This window comes from Tachypleus tridentatus, chromosome 3 (genome assembly GCF_004210375.1).
Source record: "Tachypleus tridentatus isolate NWPU-2018 chromosome 3, ASM421037v1, whole genome shotgun sequence".
Classification (NCBI taxonomy): Eukaryota; Metazoa; Arthropoda; class Merostomata; order Xiphosura; family Limulidae; genus Tachypleus; species Tachypleus tridentatus.
Window position 1 is genome coordinate 80,876,709 of NC_134827.1, and position 6,438 is coordinate 80,883,146.

Genomic DNA, 6,438 nt, shown 5'->3' on the forward strand with positions numbered 1-6,438 from the left:
GGCAACTTTGGGAAATAACAAATAATAAACTGTGCATAAAATGTCAGAGGGCGCTTTTTTCGTTTTTAGCTACCAAATATACGATATTTCAAAAACGTTTGGATTACTGATATAATTATTATGTTCATGCTAACTTTAGGTCACATCAGTAGTAGAAACAGAAACAATTGTTTGTTTGTTTGTTTTGGAATTTCGCACAAAGCTACTCGAGGGCTATCTGTGCTAGCCGTCCCTAATTTAGCAGTGTAAGACTAGAGGGAAGGCAGCTAGTCATCACCACCCACCGCCAACTCTTGGGCTACTCTTTTACCAACGAATAGTGGGATTGACCGTCACATTATACACCCCCACGGCTGGGAGGGCGAGCATGTTTAGCGCGACGGGGGCGCGAACCCGCGACCCTCGGATTACGAGTCGCACGCCTTACGCGCTAGGCCATGCCGGGCCAACAGAAACAAATATGACGTATTACTAACAGGTAAGTGAATTAGTTCTCTTATGGAAAGCGTATGATTTATATATTCTAATCTTATCTAACACTAAACACCATAAGTGAAAATATTATACGATGTACAATGGTATAAATACCATTCGTAAACCCAGATGATAGATGAACTTAAAAGATATATTCTCGGAACTCAGTTCACGTATATAACCTAGAACCTATGTAATATAACTTATATAAAAATGTTATATACCCATAATTACTCTGCTTCATCCACAAACTTTTCTACTCTTTCGTAATGTTTGTGGTTATTTCGCCTTCCAGTTGACGCAGTTGAGATGATAAATTTATATAGGTGAATTTTAAAATCCCAATTTTTCAGTTGATGAGGATGCAGGTTTCATTATTAAATAAATATCTGAGCTACTTAATACTTAGTGCTGTACATGAACTTACAATTTCTGATGATTAATTGTTATTATAGATATACGAACATTAACGTGATAAATATCTAAAAGAATTGTAATATCAGAAATACTTAATTAACTGAATTCCGCGCTATTTAAACTTGTTCTGTCTTAATAGATGACGCAAAAGTTTCTTTCTCGTACAGAATCTGGACTCTTCGAGATTTTCTGCAGTTGGTCAGATAACGTTATTTTGCGAAGTGACTGTGCATATTTTTGTGTTTATGTTTTCCAATGCATTGTGGTAAGTTACTGTAAATATGACTGAAATACTGATTAAAATAGCTTCAATGAAAAATTAATTTTTCTTGTTTCAGAAAATATTTTAGTGTGGTAAAAATAAGAGATTAACCTAAGTAATTGTACTGCACAGACGCAAGATGGCAGATTACCTGCTTTATCCGTCGCTACACAATAGCCAAACACTAAGCCTAGCTCTAACTTATAAGGAATGTACAACAATTTTTTTTCTCTTTAGAATTTTCTTCATTGATAATACCATACGTATAATAAAGTACATATAATATCTCAGATTATTTCATTTCCTACATGAAACAAATGATAAGTTTATTAAAAAGAATAGCTCTCCCCTACTAATTTTATTTGACTTGCCGCCATTAAGGAATCCAAAACTTAAATATGGCGCAATTGCAAACGCTATTGGTGTTCGACACGTGCCTTAGATCCATTATTGCGACGGTTACTGAAGTGTTCGTAATCAGCTGTTGTTGTTTTTTTTGTTCTTTTTAAGTTTAAACAAATCACTTGCGGGGCCCAAGATGTAAACAACAGAAAAGAAAAAAAAAACACTTTTAAGAATGTGATGATTCCTCCATATTAGCACTTGCAACAAATTTCTACATCAACGTTGATAAAATTTTTAAAGTCAGTAAATAACAGTATAAAGGTACTGTAAATAAGGTACTGTGTGTCAGTACAAACACTTGAAGTTGAAACAAGAAAAATATTGGCAACCTAAACTATTGCAATTAGTGTAATTGGAAAACACTTGAGATAAATACAAAAGACATTTTCATTTAAACAAGTTATTTAACTAATTAATGTTTTCCAATTTATTTTAATATATTTAATTAAAATTGGAATTTATTAGCAAGTATAATAATCATTAAATTTTGTTTGTTATGCCATAACATTTTATTCCTGTTTACATTTGTTAACTTTATTTCAGAGAAAAGCCACATGTGGCTATTTCGTATGTCCACCTCCGATAATTGAGACCGCCTATTTTAGCGTTCTAACTTTATATACTTACTGCCTTTCCACTGGTTGAGGATGTCCCTGTGCCTCTGGTTGCTAAATATTATTATTTCTAGGTTATAGTTAGATTTCATATTTAAGTGAAATAACACTGGTGTACATATTACAGTCAAATTAAATCATCTATATTGTTTATTGGTGTTATTCTTTTGTAGTTTCATAATAAAGAAATGCTGTCGATCAGAAACATTCAAAGAAGGTCACAAGGATGGAAAAGAAATAATAAATCCACTTTTAAAACAGAACTCTGCCAATAAATCGAATAAACATCTAAAGAACAATAGTAAACCACATCACAATATAAAAAATAAACCAAGAAAAATACAGAATTTTCATCTGCCTCAAGTAAGTAGTGTGATGACAGAAAATGTCATCATATTATACTTTTCCATATCTCGAAGTGGCACAGCGGGATGTCTGAGGACTTACAACGCTAGAAACCGGGTCTCGAGAGTCGTGATAGGTAAAACACAGATAGATCACTGTGCTTAATTTCAAATAAACAAACGTAAGAATAATGTAATATACCTTCAGTCACGTATGTTAACTTACTTTCTATATATTTTTATGCTTGTGTTCTTCATGAAGTTTAGACTCCGTTATAAACATAATGTGTTAAGGTTATAAACTTTACTCTCTAATCTTTCACCTTAAAATAAAGTTTCAATTTGATGGCACGGTATCACTTTTTAGATGGAAATTGTAGACGGTTTGAATGGACACCTAATGATAACTACCTTCTCGAAACGTTGTATATATAATACAGGTTTCTTCTTTATTACTACAGCAGGTTCCAAACATGCACGAAATTTTTGTACTCACTTGACCCTGTTTATGCGTCATGTGTTTCCACAGTAAGTGCACAATTTACACAGCTACTGTTGAATCTTAACCAAGTTTGGTGTACAGCTTTCCTTTATAACAACAATCACTTTGTGTCATGTCTCTTAATAACAAATGTTATAACCTGACATTGTTGTAAGTCTATAAACTGAAGGTACATAATGAAATGTACAGACAACAAAAGTGGAAAAATTACACATTTTGTACTGTTTTAATATTTGGAAAGATATTTCTAACTTGACCATTTTAAAACACTTCCAATTGTATTGAAGTTGTTTTAAATGACAGCACTAAGCCTGCAACAGGGAGAGTTTTCTAAGTATTTACAGTGGTACCTCGGTTCTTGAACGACTCCCTTTTCCAAAAATTCGGTTTTCAAACATATTGTTTGAGAAAAAAATGTCTCGGTAGTCGAACATAAACTCGGTTCCCGAACCAAGCTGTCGTGGCCTGAACCCCCGAAATAACCCGACTGATTACCCAAACGACCCTTCGACCATTTTCGGCCCACGCCAAGCTTGCCCAAAACATTTTACCCGCACCTGTCATTCAGTCCACACCCCCGCTAAAACCTGCTGTGAACGTTCTCGTTTTTCTTTTTGTTTTTTTCTGTTGTTTTTCTAAATATTCTGATTAAATAAGCCATCATGGTGTCAAAGAAGGAAAATAAAAGCAGCAAACCAAAAAGAAAAGTTGTTAGAGCCACAATAGAGGTGAAAAAATATCTCATAGCGAAGTATGAGAGTGGTGTTCGCGTGTCTGATCTTGCTACACAGTTTGGTATGGTGAAGTCTACAGTCTGCACCATACTGAAAAATAAAGAGGTCAACAAAGTAGCTGATGTTGCAAAAGGAGTGACAGTGCTTACGAAACAGAGGTCGCAAACAATGGAAGAGGTAGAAAAACTGTTGTTGATTTGGGTAAACGAAAAACAGTTAGCTAGTCATAGCATTTCTGAAATCATCATTTGTGAGAAAGCAAAGCAGTTGCATGCTGACCTCCTGAAAAACACTCGTGGAACGAGTATTGATACAAGTGACGAGTTTAAGGCTAGTATGGGGTGTTTTGAGACATTTAGGAAGAGAAGTGGTATACATAGTGTGGTGAGACATGGGGAGGGTGCCAGGCAGAGACAAACCTCATTAGACAAGATTTTAGTGAGAAATAAGTCCAGTGAATCTCAAGCAGGTTGTAGCGGTTCAAAGAGACAGAAAAGAGAAAGAACCCCAGAAGAAGAGTTACCTGACGTTTTTATGGAAGGTGATTTCCCTTCCAAACAATAATAATCCTCCTACTTTCCACGTTCCTCACCACCTTCACTTACGCCATCAGCTCTCCTCAGCACAGGTAAAGTGCAGTTAAATTTGCATTTATTGTGTTTATAGTTTTTGTGGTTGACTTTATGCATGTAAGTATTATTATACAGGTATATATAAGTAATATTTTTACTTAAAATACTTAATAATGCGTAATTTTTGGAGGTCTGTAACGGATTAATTTAATTTACAGTATTTGTTATGGGAAAAATTGATTCGGTTTTCGAACAACCTTCTGGAACGGATTAAGTTCGAGAACAGAGGTACCACTGTGTAATAGTACTTTATTGTTGTTGTTCTTGTTCTTTTTCATTGCGTGAAAATTTGAATTTTATTATGAACCCCAGCATCTAGTTTCAGTTCATAAAGCAAATAATAGGAGTTGACTAGTACTTCACAACTCACCCAATTATAGAAAATTCTTTATTCGTATTTGCTGTTTAAAAAATCCGACATTTGCGAAATTGTTTTTGTTAGGACAATTGCAGGACTTTGATGTATCTTATCTAATATCCAAAAACCCGTTTCGTCATGCCAAATTTCGAAACAGCAGAAATTCGTCAACGAATTTACATTTATGTTAGCTAGGAAGTATTGGATTCTTTTACGGTGTACAAAAAGTTTAAATATGTTTGATTTCATTTTTTATAAAGCATCATTATTATCGTGTTCTTCTTCCTCTTGCGTCTTAATTCAAATCTATATTCTCGATGTTGATAAATATCGCAGCGCCATCTCGTGGCTAAACAACTTCCAGACAAACCTTCAATGTTAAAATATTGAAATGAAAAAGCAGTCACAGATTAAGGACCTCTGGTGGAACTCAGTAGTAAGACCGAGTGCTTATTACTCTAAGACTAGTTTTAATACTTGTGGCGAGTACAGTCAGATAGCCCATTTTGTAGCTTTCTGATAAAAACAAACAAATAAACCTAGAGGAAACTTACTGCCCTACAATTTTCTCAATATTTACAGTAAGCTTATTAAAATATAATCACACAATTTAACATTCTCAAAAGTAAAGATGTAAATACCGAAATCCTTTTTCATTTCAATTTCTTCTGTTATTTACTGCTTTTGAAATTGTCATATTTTTAATATCACTTTTGTTTACATTGTGTTCTCATTAGTACAAGAGGAATGTGACATTTTCCACAGACTATCCCCAAAATCACTAAAGTTGTAAATATTTTGATATATATAAGATAAACATTCCCCCATCCGTTTTACTTATTAAAAATTAATCATGGAGCCAATTAGTTTGTTTAAAATTTGGATATTTAAATAGAAATGTTGATTGAAGACGTGTTATTTTAACTGATATCCATTAAATTGATATAAACCAGTTATCAGTTGTTGCATTGTATTAATTTTCTATATAATGGTATTTAACGTTAACTTATTATGATTCTTGTTGTTTTTAGGAAGAAACAAAGAAAAAAAAGAAATCCACCAAATATAAAGCTTACCGACCTCCATATTATAAAAAATTGAAATATAAATTTAAGCAACTACCAATAACAGATTCCGATAGTCCATAGAACCAAACTGAAGATCTTTTCCATCCTCGACGATTTTCTCTACCAATTAGAGAGACTGGAGCTCGATTTATGTTTTCTTGTCCCGGATTTTTAGAAATTTCCCCTGGATGAAAAAAGTTAAAATAAAGCGTATGTTAACAGAAAAAAAGAAATATAAAACAACATAGTATATAAATTTGGCTGGTTTTACCCCGTTAAAAATTCCATGTTTGTTTTAAAGAAAGTGATTATAACGATATTGTAGACGCACATGTTGGGGAGGGAATAATTGGAAATTAAAAAAAATATATAATAAAAACAAACACCATTATTATATTATATAATATTATATACTTTCATTTGTTTTATAAAGATAGATGGGTGTTCCTATATACATAGTGTTATTACAGGTTTAGATACTCCTGATGGGCAGACGCAGATTGTCTATTATGTATGTGTGTGCTTAATTTTAAACAGAAAATAAGCAAATAGTTTTATATATGATTTACATGCACAGATTTGCATTTATAACGTTTCATACGTATAGCACTTGTTATTAACTTATTGCT

General features: G+C 33.1%; 1 long non-coding RNA gene across 1 annotated transcript; it reads left to right on the forward strand.

Moving 5' to 3' along the window:
• The first annotated feature begins 447 nt into the window (after window positions 1-447).
• LOC143246108 (uncharacterized) lies at window positions 448-6,172 on the forward strand. The gene is made up of 3 exons (XR_013025783.1): window positions 448-478; window positions 1,059-1,156; window positions 5,774-6,172. It is a non-coding gene; the product is annotated as an uncharacterized LOC143246108 (long non-coding RNA).
• Window positions 6,173-6,438: the final 266 nt, after the last annotated feature.